This window comes from Danio rerio, chromosome 17, assembly GCF_052040795.2.
Source record: "Danio rerio strain M-AB ecotype USA chromosome 17, GRCz13ab, whole genome shotgun sequence".
In the NCBI taxonomy this organism is placed as follows: domain Eukaryota; kingdom Metazoa; phylum Chordata; class Actinopteri; order Cypriniformes; family Danionidae; genus Danio; species Danio rerio.
The window spans coordinates 14630922-14649054 of NC_141037.1; the positions used below are offsets into that span (position 1 = coordinate 14630922).

At 36.0% G+C, this 18133-nt stretch overlaps 1 protein-coding gene across 6 annotated transcripts in view; it reads left to right on the forward strand.

Moving 5' to 3' along the window:
• Positions 1 to 18133, forward strand: part of LOC147833028 (uncharacterized) — a 425349-nt gene that overhangs the window by 244297 nt on the left and 162919 nt on the right. For 2 of the 6 annotated variants that reach the window (XR_015513154.1, XM_087290192.1), the window contains exon 4: positions 12620 to 12720. The exons of the other annotated variants lie outside the window; for them this stretch is intronic. The gene's annotated coding sequence lies outside the window, so the exon portion shown is untranslated. The remainder of the gene's footprint in view (positions 1 to 12619; positions 12721 to 18133) is intronic. 6 annotated transcript variants of the gene reach the window in all.

Sequence of the window (18133 nt, forward strand, 5' to 3'; positions counted from 1 at the left end):
AAAATAAAGAAAAGAGAGTAATGCTAGTCGGGCAATTTATAGTGAGGCTGGAATGATCTGATTGGCTTACTAATGATTAAAGATGAGAGACCAGGCACGATCAATCATATAACATGCTCCTCTTGAAAACAGTTTGTGAAACTTCACTTAACAGAGCAAAGAATCTTTTACTGCATTTTCCTATAATATTTTTGCTTCTGGAGAAAGTCTTATTTGTTTTGTTTTGGCTTGAATAAAAGCAGTTTACATTTTTTAAAAACCATTTAAAGGTCAATATTATTAGCCTCCTCAAGCAATAATCTTTTTCGATTGTCTACAAAACCAACCATCATTATTCTATGATTTGCCGAATTAGCCTAACTTGCCTAATTAACCTAGTTAAGCCTTTAAATGTCACTTCAAGCTGAATACTAGTATCTTGAAGAATATCTAGTAAAATATTACGTACCCTGATCATGGCAAAATAAAATAAATCAGTTATTAGAAATGAGTTATTAGAACTATTATGTTTAGAAGTGCGTTGAAAACATTTTATTTCGTTAAACAGATATTGGTGAAGTAAATATACAGGGGGGCTAATAATTCTGACTTTAACATGTAGATTTAATTTTTATTTCATTGCTGTAAATGCTATTCTTGCATGGCTGCTTAGAGATCTGACCTCAAATTTGGCCTCAGACTCAGTTACTTCTATTTCTGCTTCACAGACCTGTTCTGTTCTCATAGCACACTCTTCTGTTGCACCATTCATGAAGGACTCTTGTGTAGAACATATATTCCATTATATCTGCGTCTCCTCTTTGCTGCTGTGCTTTAAAATGAGCTTGTCTGAGTCATTGGTGCAGTCGCAATGTCTGACACATGAAACATATCCTCATAAAACCTGCTCGAATCTGACTGTTTTGTGTTTTGTTTTCCTCAGACAAAGAAAAAGGGATTGAAAGACATGAGAAACTGAGTTTACACCTCTGTTTCTGACATTTCCAGACTGTTTTTGTCTTTGACGGGTTTGGGTTGAACTCACGCGCCATTCACCACGTGCTTGTTGAACCTGGAATAACAAAGATGAGGATGTTTGTTATCAAACAATGAGACTAATAATCAATCCTCACGCTTCTGGGAACAGGAGAAAATAGTGTTTACATACCGCTGGTAAAACACACACGACTGCGGGGAAACATCTGACAATAGAGAAATGATCATTTCCCCATGAAGAACATTGTGGAAGGGGAAATTAATATTAGAAAGTCAGTCTTGATTAATAAGGAGGATTAGGGTTATTTATCTAAATATTATATACACACACACACACACACACACACACACACACGCACAGTGCATCTGGAAAGTATTCATATCACTTCACTTTTTCAACATTTTTATGTTATAGCCTTATTCCAAAATGGATTAATTTAGTTTATTTCTTGAAAATTCGACACACAATACCCCATAATGACAATGGGGAAAATTATTATTATTATTTTTTTTAATTTTTGCAAATTATTACATCATGCATGTACATCAGTATTCACAGCCTTTGCTCAATTCTTTGTTGATGCACATTTGGCAGCAATTACAGCCTCAAGTCATTTTAAATATGATGCCACAAGCTTGGCCCACCTGTTTTTGGGAATTTTTGCTCATCCCTCTTTGAAGCACCTCTTAAGCTCTATCAGGTTAGATGGGAAGCGACAGTATACAGCTATTTTCAGATCTCTCTAGAGATGTTCAATAGGATTCAGGTCTGGGCTCTGGCTGGGCCACTCAAGATGAACTGTCGCCCCAGTCTAGAGAGGTCAAGAGCACTCTGAAGCAGGTTTTCATTTAGGATGTTTCTGTACATTGCTGCATTCATCTTTCACTCTGTCCTCACTAGTCTTCCAGTTCCTGCTGCTGAAAAACATCCCCACAGCATGATGCTGCCACCACCATGCTTTACTGTAGGGTATTAGCCTGGTGGTGAGCGGTGCCTGGTTTTCTCCAAACGTAACGCCTTGCATTCACTCCAAAGAGTTCAATTTTAGTCTCATCGGACCAGAGAGTTTTGCTTCTTATGGTCTGAGAGTCCTTTAGATGCCTTTTGGCCAATTCCGGGTGTGGAGTAGCTTCCTTCTGGCCACTCTACCATACAGGCCTTATAAGGGGATTGCTGCACAGTTGGTTGTCCTTCTGTAAGGTTCTCATTCCACAGAGGAACCGCTAGAGCTCAGACAGAGTGACGATCAGGTTATTGATCGCCTCCCTGACTAAGGCCCTTCTCCCTCGATCACTCAGCTTAGATGGCCGGCCAGCTCTAGGAAGAGTCTTGATGGTTCCAAACATCTTCTACTTACAGATGATGGAGGCCACTGTGCTCATTGGAACTTTCAGAGCAGCAGAAATTTTTCGGTAACCTTCCTCAGATTTGTACCTCAAGACGATCCTGTTTTGGAGGTCTACAGACAATTCCTTTGTCTTCATGCTTGGTTTGTGCTTTGGTGTGCACTGTAAACCCTGGGAACTTATATAAACAGGTATATGCCTTTTCAAATTATGTCCAATCAACTGAATTTACCACAGGTGGACTCCAGTTAAGCTGCTGAAACATCTGCTGAAACAATAAGTATTAGTTTTCAAAAAATTAGCACCATAACTAACAAATAAGTGATAAATAATTGTGATTAAAAAGTTCTGGTAGTTTAAGAACAATGTTTCAAGGAATGGCAGCTTAATCTAAACCTTTGAAACCTAACGCTTTATAGCAGACAAAAAATATATTGTATCTTATTTTCTTTAAAGATAAGATTATGATGTTCTTCAGTATCTAGTTTTTTTCTAGATGATGGTCTTAAGTGTGTGTATTTTTTTGTTGGTGTACTGTCTCTTTAAGTGACTGGTGACAGTGTTTTGCATGACTAGACAAAGCTACTTTATTATTAGTCATTTGGTAGGGCTTTTTACAGGGACTGTGTAACTTTTTTTGCTGCTGTAAGTGACATAAGTTATAAATATCTGTACATGCTGCATTTCTGGCACTGTGGAGGAATTGTTGTTGAGTTATGTCTTCATTATCCACCGTGTATTTGTTTATGCAGTCATATTCTGTCTGGACCTATTTCTATAATATGGGCTTTAATTGATGGGCTGGTGGGTGTGCTGTTTAAACATTTATACTTACACAAGCACACGCAGTGCATTGAAGCAATGCTTTTTCCTTTGTATGTTTTTTGCGATTTGAACTTGTGACCCTAAAAAAAAGTGTTGAAAAACTTGTAAAGTCAATCAGTGGTCTGTTAATAACCCTGACATTCTGTTTGTTTAAATGGTCATTCTGTTGTAAATTACCTGTAACTATTATGACAGATCAGCGATTCGGTAAAGATTATTGTATTTTGGTAATTCACATAGTCTACATTTTTAAACACAAATGTGTTTTAATGTAAACATTACATTTTTTAATGCATGTTTGAGGTAAAATTTAAATAATTCCATCCATCCATGTCCTCCATCAATCCATCAATCCATCCATCTGTCATTTCATATGTCCATTATTCCATTTATCCATCCATTCCTCCATCTGTCATTTCATCCATTCATCTTTCCATCCGTCCATCATTCCGTTTGTCCATCTATCCATCCATCCATCATCCCATCTATAGTATATGCCATTCCATCCATCTGTCTTTCCTTCTACTCACCATTCCATTTGTTTATCCATCCATCCATCCATCCATCCATCCATCCATCCATCCCTCATTTCATCCATCTGTCATTCCATCCATTCATCTATCCATGCATTCATCCATTCCTGCGTCATTCCATCCATCCATCATTCCATCCATGAATGGATCCATGAATGGACCATCCATCCATTCAGCCATTTATCTTTCCATCAATCATTCCATCCATATGTAATTCCATCTATCCATCATTCCATCCATCCATGCATCATTCCATCTGTTCATCCATCCATCCATCCATCCATCCAATCGTCATTATTTTCATCTGTCATTTCATCCACCCGTCATTCCATTTGTCATTCCATCTGTCGTTTCAGCAATCATTCCATCCATCTATCTATCCATCCATTCATCATTCTGTCATTCGCTTCATCCATGCGTCATTTCATTCAACCATGTGTCATTCCATCCTTCATTCAGTCATTTCATCCATTTTGATGTCATTACCTTCGTCCACCTGTCCATTCATCCATCCATCCATCCATCCATCCATCCATCCATCAAGCAATTCTTTCCTGTTTGTTAGCAAAATAAAAAAGTTATTTCCTTCAATATTGCGTAAAATGCATAATAATACATGAAATAATATTATATAATATGTAAAAACTATTAATTGTTAGATAAAAAGTTACATTTCAACACAGTTCAGCAGACATACTGTAAATAAATCAGCAAGGTAAGGTGTTTGTGCACTTTGGATAAAGGATTCATAAAGATAAACACAAAAATCATCCAATGCACTCAAACTAAATGAAAAAGCTGAAAAGCCTTAGGTACAAGGCTATTATTAAAAAAAAAGAAAATTTCTAACATGCTCAGTTTGCTCATTATTATTATTATTATCATTGTTATTATTATTGGTGCACATTTTTGTGACTTAATTGTTGTCTCTCATTTTGGGAGTTCAATGTATTATTTGAGTTTTTCGGCCCTTTTCCCCAATAGCAGCATGGCTTTTCTGGCATGAAGAGTGAGTCTTGAGCTGTCTGAATGAATTCAGTCCAATATAAAACTCTGTTGGTTTGAGCTCAGTGTAGCATATGCATGCTTAGCCTCTCGGTTTTACCAGCAAGTGGCTTTTGACCAGAATTAACTCCACTCAACATTTGCATTTGAGCCCATTTTAGTAAAAACAAGAGGGCGCTAATTAGCTCGAGTTAGCATACGAATCAGTTTTTGTACCTTGCTGTGATCTGACTGCACATAAGACAATTCACTTACTATAAATTACTGCAGCATCTGGATCTCAGAAATGCTTACAATAGCATCAGCATTGCTGGAGCATCACTGTCCTGGATACTAAAGTCCTGGAATTTTCAGACCATTTCAGAAATTATCTATCATTTTGTTCTGCTAAATGAAGTCACCTTTGAGTCCTTGAGTCACCTTTTTTGGTGAACAATTCTGACTGTAAAGATTTGTTCCATGTTAAATAAGGAGTGTGAATTTGAAGTAAACTGGCCATACTAACGGGATGATTTGACATTAATTTAAACGGGCCACACCCACATTGTTAATTTGTTTTTAAATAAAATTGACCACACCTACATTATGTTGATTTGAGTTGTACTGACCACACCCACATGATGATCATTTAAATTGAACTGGCCACACCCACATTGTTAATTTGAGTTGTACTGGCCACACCCACATGGTGTTGATTTGAGTTGTACTGGCCACACCCACATGGTGTTGATTTGAGTTGTACTGTCCACACCCACATGGTGTTGATTTGAGTTGTACTGGCCACACCCACATGGTGTTGATTTGAGTTGTACTGGCCACACCCACATGGTGTTGATTTGAGTTGTACTGTCCACACCCACATGGTGTTGATTTGAGTTGTACTGGCCACATCCACATGGTGTTGATTTGAGTTGTACTGGCCACACCCACATGGTGTTGATTTGAGTTGTACTGACCACACCCACATGATGTTCATTTAAATTGAACTGGCCACACCCACATGATGTTAATTTGAGTTGTACCGGCCACACCTACATGATGTTAATTTGAGTTGTATAGGCCACACCCACATGGTGTTGATTTGAGTTGTACTGGCCACACCCACATGGTGTTGATTTGAGTTGTACTGGCCACAACCACATGGTGTTGATTTGAGTTGTACTGGCCTCACCCACATGGTGTTGATTTGAGTTGTACTGGCCACACCCACATGGTGTTGATTTGAGTTGTACTGACCACACCCACATGATGTTCATTTAAATTGAACTGGCCACACCCACATGATGTTAATTTGAGTTGTACCGGCCACACCTACATGATGTTAATTTGAGTTGTATAGGCCACACCCACATGGTGTTGATTTGAGTTGTACTGGCCACACCCACATGGTGTTGATTTGAGTTGTACTGGCCACAACCACATGGTGTTGATTTGAGTTGTACTGGCCACACCCACATGGTGTTGATTGGAGTTGTACTGGCCACACCCACATGGTGTTGATTTGAGTTGTACTGACCACACCCACATGATGTTCATTCAAATTGAACTGGCCAAACCCACATGATGTTAATTTGAGTTGTACCAGCCACACCCACATGGTGTTGATTTGAGTTGTATAGGCCACACCCACATGGTGTTGATTTGAGTTGTACTGGCCATACCCACATGGTGTTGGGTTGATTTGTAATGGACACACTCACATGTTGTTGATTTGAGTTGTACTGGCCAAACCCACTTGTTGTTAAATGGAGTTATAATGGCCAGACCAACATGATGTTGATTGGAGTTGTACTGGCCACACCCACTTGTTGTCAAATTAAGTTATAATGGCCAGACCAACATGATGTTGATTTGAGTTTCAATGGCCACACCCACTTGATGTTGATTTGAATTTAAGTTAAATTGACCACACCCAAAGCTGTTTTGAGTTGTACCAGTACAACATTTATATACATTAAAAAATGAACAAGCATACTAATTCTGACCTGTACCAAAGTCCCTTTAAGGCAAGTTATTACGCTCCGGGGCCATCTCTGAAATGCCTCTCGGGCATTTTATGCCTCATTCGGGGATTTTAATGGGAAAACATCAAATTCTTCAAAATTGTTTGCCAAGCTTACAATTACGATACAGATTTGGAATCACCAATAAACCTAAACAACAATTGTCTTATAGGTTTAGTTTCTATATGTCTAAATCAAACAAAATTGGCACACTCGAAAAGAAAGAGATCACGACACCAACTTAATTTATGGCCGTCTTACTTGTTATCAACCTCTGGATAATGATCGTTGGATCGCACTGCTCTTCTGAAGTACAGTAATTCACAGTTTGGTCTTGATGTTGAATCTCCTCCAGAAATGTAATTGACCCTTTGTTTACAAGTTTGTTGCTGTTTGGGTGCTTGCTGTCAAGTGATGTGCTTTTGCCAGGACGGACTGTACTGTACGTTTGTTTTATACAAATTACAAAATCAAAGTGCACTTGGTTAATTTAAAAGTACAGATTTCAAGCTTTATGTGAATATATCACTTATGTCTGTGAAGCAAGTTGCTGATATTCCAGTGTGTTTGTTGACCACCAGACTGTCGTAAAAGCACATGTCTGGTCTAAGTTTCTCCCCCGGAGAATCATCAGTCTGTAGTAGGGATGCTCATTTCGGTTAATTTTGCTAACCGACAACCGCCGCTCATTAATCGGTTATTAACGGTCAACTGGTCAGATTACTATTAATTTAAATTAAACAAATTGACGTGTCTATTTTGTGTCTGACACATTAAATATTGCATTTTAAAATACTGATTTATTTTTATATGCTAGCATATTAATCATAGAACAATACAACAAAGCATTTTCACGCACCTGCAGTGTTTAGCACGGAAGAACAGAATAAACTAAATAAAATGAATAAAATAAATAGGACTGCCCTAAATTATTTTCATTTAAATTATTAATTTATATTACATAACGAAAATACTGACTGATTCTTTTTAATAACCGGCATAGGCTGTTTTTTTCCAATCATATGTTTTTTTCTTCCGTCAAATAAAAATTGCAGACTTCCTCAAATCGCCCGCTCCACGGAAAATATGCCTTTATTTAATGCCCCGCTGTTATTATTATAAATCACAAAACCTTTTTACATTTTTAATAGAAATCATTATTTTAAAGATTATGTCTTGATATATGGTTTCCTCTCTCTCCCTCGTGGTTCAAGTGCACGCGCTACGTGATAAAAAGACAACAACAACGCACGCATATGTTGACTTTTTGTAAACAGTTTTGTTGTTTAAATATGATATTGCATTAATGTGCATACATGCTTTATATGCTGTAAAATAAAAGGTAAAGCCTATTTGTTGCGTTTATGACGCAGATCCAGGTCAACATCAGCGCTGGTTTAGCATACACGACTCAATCAAACAGCAATATTCTTCTTCCATTTTGCTTCTTTGGCAAATGTGTCTGTAGACACAGGTTATACGTTATCGTCCTGCAAATTAAGCATGTCTTGCAGTTGAACAAGGGGCCGAAAACAAGGCGCATCTCACTGCCTTAATGTTGACAAGGAAAAAGGAAGAGAAAAAGCGTGGTCCTCTTATGAAACGACTGAATCAGCTGGGTATCGATTGTGCAAAAGTGTTGCTGTCTGTGTTGTTACAATTGTATTATTTAATAATATTGTGATATTCAAGATTTGTACATTCATACAGCTCTGGATAACAAAACAGCGATTAGACCTTCAGAGCGGTGTTAATGCGTCCTGAAGTATAGCGAAACAGTTATGAACTCCAGCAATATAGAGTGATTAAAGTCATAATTTATCTATAAATAAAGTAGCCTATAACTATAGAAACTTTGTTCATCTTAACTGAAAGCTTCTGCGTGTTGGCTGGCCTCACGCATCGCGCACCTGTCAGTCAGTCAGTCAGCACGTAACGACAAAGGGTTAAACAGGGTTACAGAAAAGTTTGCACTGTTATAATTCACTTGCCTTTTAATACGTTTTGGTGCGATTATGATCCGCTATTAAAAACAACAACAATGACTGAATGAATGGGTAATGTGAACCAAAATGCATCCCGCCATGAAAGAATGAATGTAGCGGAAACCAAGCTCTTTAAAAGTTCTCTGTAGTTGTCTTGACAACACAAACTGCTGCTCAGGGATGAGCCGCGTGCAAAAGATGCCCTTCTTAACGCAAAGGTGCATTCAATCGGCCCCTTATGCAGCCAAAATAAAAATATATAAAATAATATTTTTAATCGTTTAACTGATAGCATTAATCAGTTACAAACGCACCCTTTCGGTTAACGGTTAATCGATTATTTTGAGCATCCCTAGTCTGTAGCAATTGTTAGTTGGCTTCTGTAAAAGTAGGCGGGGCTTCATTCACATTCCCTATTCAAAACTATACAAGTGACATGTCTTATGTATTCTATAGTCTTTGTACGGGCCACACCCACATGATGTGAGATGTAATGGCCAGACCAACATGGTGTTGATTTGATTTGTACTGGCTACACCTACATGGTGATGATTTGTCTTTAAGATAAACTGACCACACCCATATGTGTGTGAAAATCAAATCACACACAGTGCTGATTTGATTTTAAATTAAATTGGCCACACTCACAAGATGTGCTTTTAAATTTAATTGACTACACTCACATAGAGCTGATTCAGTTAAATTGACCACACCTACAAACATTTAAATTGAACTGGACACACCCACACGATGTTGGTTTGAATTTTAATAGAATTGACCACATCCACAAGATGTTTATTTGATTTTAAATTAAATTGACCACACCCACAATAGTTGTGAATTGAATTGGTGATACTCATATTGTTGATTTTAATTTAATTTGAATTGATCACACCCATGTGAAAGTTTTAATTAAATTGGCCACACCCACGGAATGCTGATTTGATTTCGTTATATGAAAAAAAAAACAAAAAAAAACTAAATTTGCACTTGAATTAGCGAAACAACAGTGCATTTTCCAAATCAGGCTCATTGGGAAAAGATGCCTCAAGCTACAATTTTGTAAAACATAAAACACCTTGCTCTAGGTACTTTACATTGCATGTTTTCGATGACAAATCCACTGTACTGTCTACATTTTTGTGAATCTTAATTACATTATTTGGGGTACGGTTTGTTGCACATTTCACATAAAGGCCTTGCACATTACACATCTATGAGAAGTTTTATCTTAACACCTTCCATAAACCAATTATTGCTACTTCTTAGTAGTAGTTGTTTTATTTATATTGATAATTTGTTGATATTATGTTGCTGTAATCATAGGCATCATACTGTGCGGCAACATTTATTTTAGCCTAGAAACAGCAGTCAAACGTATGTTGAAATTCATTTTAGTGGTTTCAAAGTGCGTTTGCAGGGATGTCAGTCCAACATAATGCAAATAAATTAAATAATTCTCATTTAAATTCAATGAATGATGCCCAAAATATACTCGGATCAATTCCTAACATTGCACAAGTCTTTCATGTGTCTGTTTTGAAATCGAGAAGTACGGATACTAAACACGTTTCCTACGATTTCACATTCAACAGAAACCCATCTGTCTCTAAAACATTGAAGTGTTTGCGCAACGTTTGTGCTTTGAGGGCTACAACAAACTCAAGAGAGCTTTGTTAACCCGAGATGATTAATATTTTGTGGTTTAATCAAACAGTTGCTTGACTGCTGGCTGTGGTTCAGAATACAGTAACAGAATTAAAATAGATTTTCTGAAACAAAACCTAATTGGTTTGGTAAGATTCAACTGAATGTTTTTGAAAGAAGGCTCTTCTGCTTACAAACTTTATACAGTATAGTTTTAAGTTGTACAAACGTGTCACCCAAGTCACATTGAATAAATTTTTGCGCTGAGTGAAAAAATATATTGTAAAACAGAAATTTTGCAATATAATGGTCCCTCGTTATTCTTAGGAGTTACGTTTTAAAAATAACCTGCAATAGGTGAAATCCATGAAGTAGTCAGCTTTATTTTTTACAGTTAATATAGACATGTTAATACTATAAAACCCCTCATTACACACTTTATAGCTGGTGTGTGGTGTGCGGTCTGGCGCAAAATGGCTGCCATTGTGTCTTTCAGGTGGATGCTGCACACCGGTGGTGGATGAGGAGATTCTCCTTATTGTGCAAAGCGCTTTAAGTGTCCAGAAAAGTGCTAATAAATGTAAGGAATTATTAATTATTATTATTACACAATTTTCCCAGTCAGGCATTACAATTTAAATAAAAAATCTCCTATTTACACACTCTAGTTCAAACCTCCATAGAAAAATAAGTCCAGTGTTAAAAATTGAAACCAACTATAATGTGATTTTAAATTTGTAAATTAATCCTAAATTTGTAATGATCGCAGAGAGATAACCTCTCGCATCATTCAAATCACATGTATGAAAGCATTTAGGCTTTCCTTTAAAATATATTAAATTGATGGAAGAAGTTGTAATAGGTTATTCGGGATGCGGTCGGTTTCTTAGGTTATTAAAGGTGTTTTCTGTCACTACTTGTTTAGCCTGCATTAATACATTCAGTGTAAGCTGCACAATTAATCTTTAAAAGATCAGGATCTCAGCACCAACGCAATGTAAATTATAAATGTTGGTGATTTCGAATCGCTGCATTCAAATCTGAAAAGGCAAAAACCAAGAAAGAGATTTAGTTTTCTTTGAGTAGTCTGAGTTATTTATGAAGTTACAAATAGTCAAATTACACAGCAGTGCTGGGGTAACAGTTTGTAGTTTAGATATAACCACTGATGTTTATGGTAAAGATTAAAATCACTATCAAATGCATTAAACTTGATGCTCAAAAATGAGCGTTATAGGCAGCAAATACATTATTTAACCAATAGGTGGCGACAACCAGCCATCAAAATATGCCACTAAATAATTCTTCAAAATGACACATTTAACAATGAAACATGACGTTTTATGTGTGAATAACTGAATCATTTATTGAAAACGAGACTAGACATAATTATGGGTTGTACAGATTATAATAATTTATATATCGTGTTATCAGCAACAGTAGTATTAATAGCAAACTTTTCACAGTCCTGAATATTTTAATATTTATTTTTTTTATTCAGCTGATTATTTCTTCTTTTTTTATAACTATTTTTTAGGGGTTTTCACCTTTATTGATAGGACAGTAGAGATATAGAGACAGGAAAGTGTTTGGAGCAGAGATAGGGGAAGGATCAGCAAAGGAAAGGACCTCTAACGGGAATCGAACTTGGGTCGCTGCGAGCACCTCGGTGCCATGTGTCGACACACTAACCACTAGGTAATTTTTAAGAAAATTACAGGTTCTGAGTTCTGTTTGTTAAAATTACAAGTTTTTGTAATAAATGGAAAGCAAATGACATTTGTCTTCTCCCCTTTTCACTGATCTAAAAAAAGGCCTGATCTGTGACTAAAAAACCACACTACACTGCTTTAAAAATTTATGTATTATGGATTTATTTTAATAATATGTATTAAGCGACTGTGTTATATGTAACGTTCACAGTTTAATTAATCTGTTTAAATTTAATTAATTTATTCCAAAATTATTGTGAATTTATCTATTGTGAATATTTCCAATGGTACTAAAGAGTTTCTTCTGTCACGCTGTCTAATGAATAGAATAGAATAGAATGAATTGACCCTACTTTTTTCGTCTACAGACATCACTTTTCTGTAAGCTGTTGATTAAACAGGAGCATTCAGGAATGACACTTGTTAATAAACAGTCCATGTGTGAACAAAGCCCCAGTAAAACCTTCAGACCGAACCTCGCAAAAGCCATTACATGTCACTGAGAATGAGAGTGTCTGCCAGGCAATTAAGTGATTAATTAATAATGAATAGGATGTCATGTGCACGGCCTCTCTGGTTTGTTTCAGGCTGTGGAGACCATTGAAACCCGCTTCACGTTTGCCTCTCACTCAAACTCACATTCCAGCTGCTGCCCAGATCAAAAGCTCCATTCCCTCGAAAAATAGAGGTGAGATACATTCCAATGAATCTTTCTCTTTAATCTGTGGTACGTGCCACCGCCCTGTAAAGACATAACACCAGAAATGAGGATCCAACATGCTGTTATGGCAAGAGCATAATAGACCAAGATTCAAACCCAAAACAGATGCAGGCATGCACAATATGTAATCTGATGTACTATAACAGTGTCATAAAAGGTGTAATTTGAATTTAATTTATTGGGATTAACCCAATTAACATTACATCTATAATACAACAAAGCACAAGCACACAGTTGATCTCAAAATTATTAGCCCTGTGATTTTTTATATATATTTTTTTTCCATATTATGTTTAACAGAGCAAGGAAGTTTGCATAGTATTTCCTACAATAAATATAAAATAATATATAAATATAAAAAATAAATATCAAATTTGTATTTGTTTTTATTTTGGCCAGAATAAAAGCACTTTAAATCTTATACATTTCTTGTTTTTAAGCAATATTATTATTTTTTTTGATTGTCTACACAACAAATCATCATTAATTATCCATTACCATAATTATCATAGCTTGCCTAGTTAATTAATGTAACTTAATTAATCTAGTTAATTTTTTTCCCTTTTTAACTAGCTCCCCAATCAATCCCTCCTTAATTATCTGTTTAGCTGCTTCCTTAACATTTTTAATGTGAAAGATTTCTGCAATCTCAATTAAATCTCTTTTTCTACAGCGATTAAACACTGCCTATGAAGGACACAATCAAAGTTAAATCAAAATCCATATCGCTCGCTACGTCTCCCTCATTAAGTGATACGGCCAGGCAAACAATGTGTGTGAAATGCAATAAGGACTGAATGCACTTACTACTGTAAGCAGTTGTCAGAAAATGAAATAGCGACACTTCAGTATTTCAACAAATTTGGAAAAAAAATCGAATAGTCGTGAATAACACAATAAATAAACGAAAGGTCTTCACAGACACAAGGGCTGAGGCCCGAACGAGCCCCCAGTTTCTGTTACGATCTTAATTAGTGTAGGGTAGTGACCGCAACATAAATAAATTGGTTTTATTTATTTTTATTGGTTATTGGTAGGGCCAGACAGAATTTGTGGACATTTTTTGATATTTCTTCAGAGAATTTTGTGAAAATCTGCGTATTTGTGCTGAATTATTTTTGGAGTGTCATGACTAAAAACCTTATATATGAATGAAATAAAAAACAATAACTTTTTAACTTGTATTTAATCTTTACAATGCAAATCTATTTAGATTCACTTATTTGGTAAACAATGCAAGTGTCTCATATAATATATACTAAAAGACGCGTAATGAACAACTAAATGAACTTTTCATATTAGTCAATATTATTAACGAATTGAATTTAAAAACTGAATAGATATACATTTACATACATTTACACAAGTAAATAAATAGACTCAATGGTGGGCTAAAAATCTGCAGAAATCTTTCATCTCCTTAACCAGAATGGCTTATGTTTTACTTTTGCCTTGTAACATCAGGTGCTTAAATTGCACTTTAAGCTGAATACTATCTTGAAGAATATTTTGTAAAATATTATGTACTGTCATCATGGCAAAGATAAAAGATGAGCTATTAGAAATTGGTTATTAAAGTTAATATGTTTAGAAATGTTTTGAAAAAAATCGTCTTTTCCGTTTAACAGAAATTGGGAGAAAATATAGATGGGGGCTACTAATTCAGGAGGGCTAATAAATCTGACTTCAACAGTATACAAAATATATTTTTTAAAATAAATAACAAGGATTAAAATTGAATACATTTAATTATAAATTGAAGCCAGTGAATATGCCGTCTTGTGCGCAATGATGACCACATCATAATACAATAATGATTATAAAAAGAGCAGCTCCAAACAAATGTGAAAAATCTATGACATGCTAGATGAGCAAGATTTAATTTCGGTGCAGTTTGATAAATAGTATCATAGTTATCAAAGATTGGAAGTATGAAATAAGAAGCAAGTTTTATGCAAATATTATATAAAATAAAGTCTAGAGGCGTGCTCAAACTTGGTTCTGGAAAGCCGGTGTCCTGGAGATTTTAGCTCCAACTTGCCTCAACAAACCTGCATGGATGTTTCTAGAAAGAGCTTCATTAGCTAGACCAGGTTTGTCTTATTGAGGTTGGAACTAAACTTTGCAGGATACCACACCTCCAGGACTGAACACTGGTCTAGACTGATGCAAAATATATCATTTTATAGTTCCATATTTGTTTGATGCATTACATAGTGGATATCTTTTGTATATTACTGGTAAGTAATACTGTTTCATGTGTTGCTGATAATGATTTTTACTTGCACTGTGTTAATTTGATGCTGCACTACTGCATTTTATAACCAATTTCACTTCATATAGTTTTAGCACTCCCATCTTGAGATTTAATTAAGATTTGAATGCTGGTTAACTTGATTTTGTAGACGTGTCTGCATTTACATTTTGGATATTAAACATCCAGTTTTGTCCAAAACCATATAAGACATATAAAAAGAAATTAATCCTAAGGAGGCAATAAACATGAGATGTGCTGGTATTGTACAGTTAGACATTATTCTGTGCTTTATGTCAAAAGATAAACACTTGTAAAAAAAAAAATAATAAAAAAAAATTGTGAAACAAACTCCTGCAAGCCAAGAATGAGAGAAAAAAAAAACATGCTAAATTAAATTAGCATATACATTTGGGTACAAAACAGGGTACTTAAGGTGAGCAATGCAAAATAGTAATGAGTTATTTTTGAAAATAATGTTACCCAGCGCTGCCCTCTTAATGAACAATTAAGCATGGGGTTCCACTGGGCAAACTTTAATGGCAAGCGTTAATGGTGGGAACACAACTCGCTTGGTGCCAAATTAACCAACTGTGAAACGGTACACAGCAGTGATCCTTCCTTAATCCGTTTAAAACCAAATTAAGAACAATATCATGAGCCTGACGGATTATGCAAATAGTGTTTAAATCCCAGTCGAACACAGTCAAATGTGCTCTGTGATTCATATTTATTTGTTGATAACAGAGTGGGCTATTGTGCAGGGGCAGTAAAACCTCACTTTCAGGATGGTTTTAAACAGAGCCCACGCTTACCTACAGTGGTTATTGAATTTATTGCTTCAGGTGCCAGATTTAACATTGAATATTAGTTAAGGCAGCAGCAAAACTAGCATACTGTAGCAGCCATAGACTTTAGTGGAGATCCAAATGCGCGTTCAGTGTGATCAGCCCCTTAGAAATGATTTTCAATCAGGTTTAGTTCAGTACTCTGGGCAGGCCATTTTATTATTTAATTGTTTTCAGCTTCAAAGAACTGCTTTAACTGTATTGCTTTGTGATGATGTTTATTTTCCTGCATGAAAAAATTGCTGGCTGACTGAGCATTAAATGCAACACAAGAACAGCATGTCAACAATCAACAATTTTGTAAAAATTTCAACTGCAATGCCTTTTCAGTCATATCAAATCTGTGATTTTGAGAATATTGCATCTTGCAGCGGAGACTTTTCACTAGTTCAACTCTGAGCAATGTAACAATCTGTATCTGTAAATAGAGCGTGTCAATATTTAAGAGCATTAGAACTGAAAGCCCCACAAACATCTCTTTAGCAGAAATAATTAAAAGACTGAGGAGCATGTTGTGTAGACAGATTACTGGTTCAAACTTCGCTTTAGTGATAAAAGCGAATTGTATTTATTTGGGTTTGATTGTAAACATGTTTATCATAAAACTGGGCTAGAAATAAATTAAAAGTGGTAGATGGCCAATGTCTATCAGAATCTCCTTCAGCGACATTCTGTTCTTGTGTTGCATTTAATGCTCAGTCAGCCAGCAATTTTTTTTTTTTATGCAGGACAATAAACATATCATCACAAAGCAATACAGTTCAAGCAGTTCTTTGAAGCTGCAAACAATGAAATAATGAAATGGCCTGTCCAGAGCACTGAACTAAACCTGATTGAAAATCATTTCTAAGGGGCTGATCACACTGAACGCGCATTTACGTTCCAAAAACACGATGTGCACCTCACTGCCTTTCTTGTTGACAAGAAAAAAGAAGCGTGTTGCGCTTTTTATGTCGCTAGGCAATGTCTGTATCAGCTGCGTAATGTGTGAGAGTGTTACTGTTGATTTTGGTATAATTTTAAATGTAATAATATAGTGATATTCAGCGTCATACAGCACTGGATAACCTCCTCTGTTGTTGTCTTGACAACACAAACACTGTAGGCAACTTAACCAATGAGCTTAGAATGACCATGAGGCGACACTCAATAGAACGTTCCATTGCAACATCAGTGCCCAGCAACAGCCCCGTGATTCTGCCATTTTGGAGTGAAAGCAATCGGTCGTCCATTGGATCTCATTGCTGTCTTGATGGCAAGCAGCTGCTATGTTTTTATTTATTAATTTTAAAACTGCATTAAAGCTGAGATACAACCTAAAAGACGACAGTAAACACTTACTATGACAATCATCAGCACTTTTAATAGTTTATTTTACAGACTTGTAATATGCTGTTGTTTTACTGGAATTTTAATTCCAAATTGTGCGCAACGTGAGATTGGCGGCATCTAGTGGTTGTTTCCCAAACAACAACAGAGTGTCGCCTCTTGGTCATTCTAAGCTCTTTGCCTAAATGGAAACCCCACCTCTGCTTTCCTTTGATTGGGGAATGAAAAAGACACGTATGACTTAACGTGAGGTTCAGAAGGCAATTAAAAAGCAAGGCGCGCATTAGCAGTGAACACAATGCTCGTGGTCGTTAGCAAATCATTCAAAAAAGTCGCCTCTCAATGCAAGACGCGTGCTTGGCCCCTAACAAAGTTATATGACCCAATACAGTCATTGAACTGTGGAAGACAGCAAAGAATGATCAAGATGTTCAAGATCACAACAGAGCAGTGAGAGACTTGGTAATTGGAAAGCACAAAATGATTGACGGCGATGCAATCTTGAAATCAAGCAATTTGTTTTTTGATTTGACAGCTGTTTGCATCACTTCTCAATGATCTATAGCTTTTTGCTGATGCTATTCTGAAAACACCTGAAAGTTCCATATTAATAACATGTTTTTCCTCAACTCACCTTATAATTTCAGTTGAGTATTTGAAATAAATCTTTCTCAGTTTCAATGTGAGAGCGCCCTCTGGCCTTCTTTGAAAATTGACTACTAATCACAGAGCAGTGTTCACCTGAGAAGATGTGCATCTTGAATCGAGAATCGTGATCTTGATTTTATTTCAATTAATCATGCACCACTGCTTGTAAAGTCTTTGGCTGCAGATGTGCTGAAGTCATTCGAAGCAAGTGTTTATAATTACTTGTGATCATGGTGTCTTCACAAAATACCATAGTTTTGGTTCATTTATTCTACTCTTAGTTGACTCTTTCGCTAAAGAA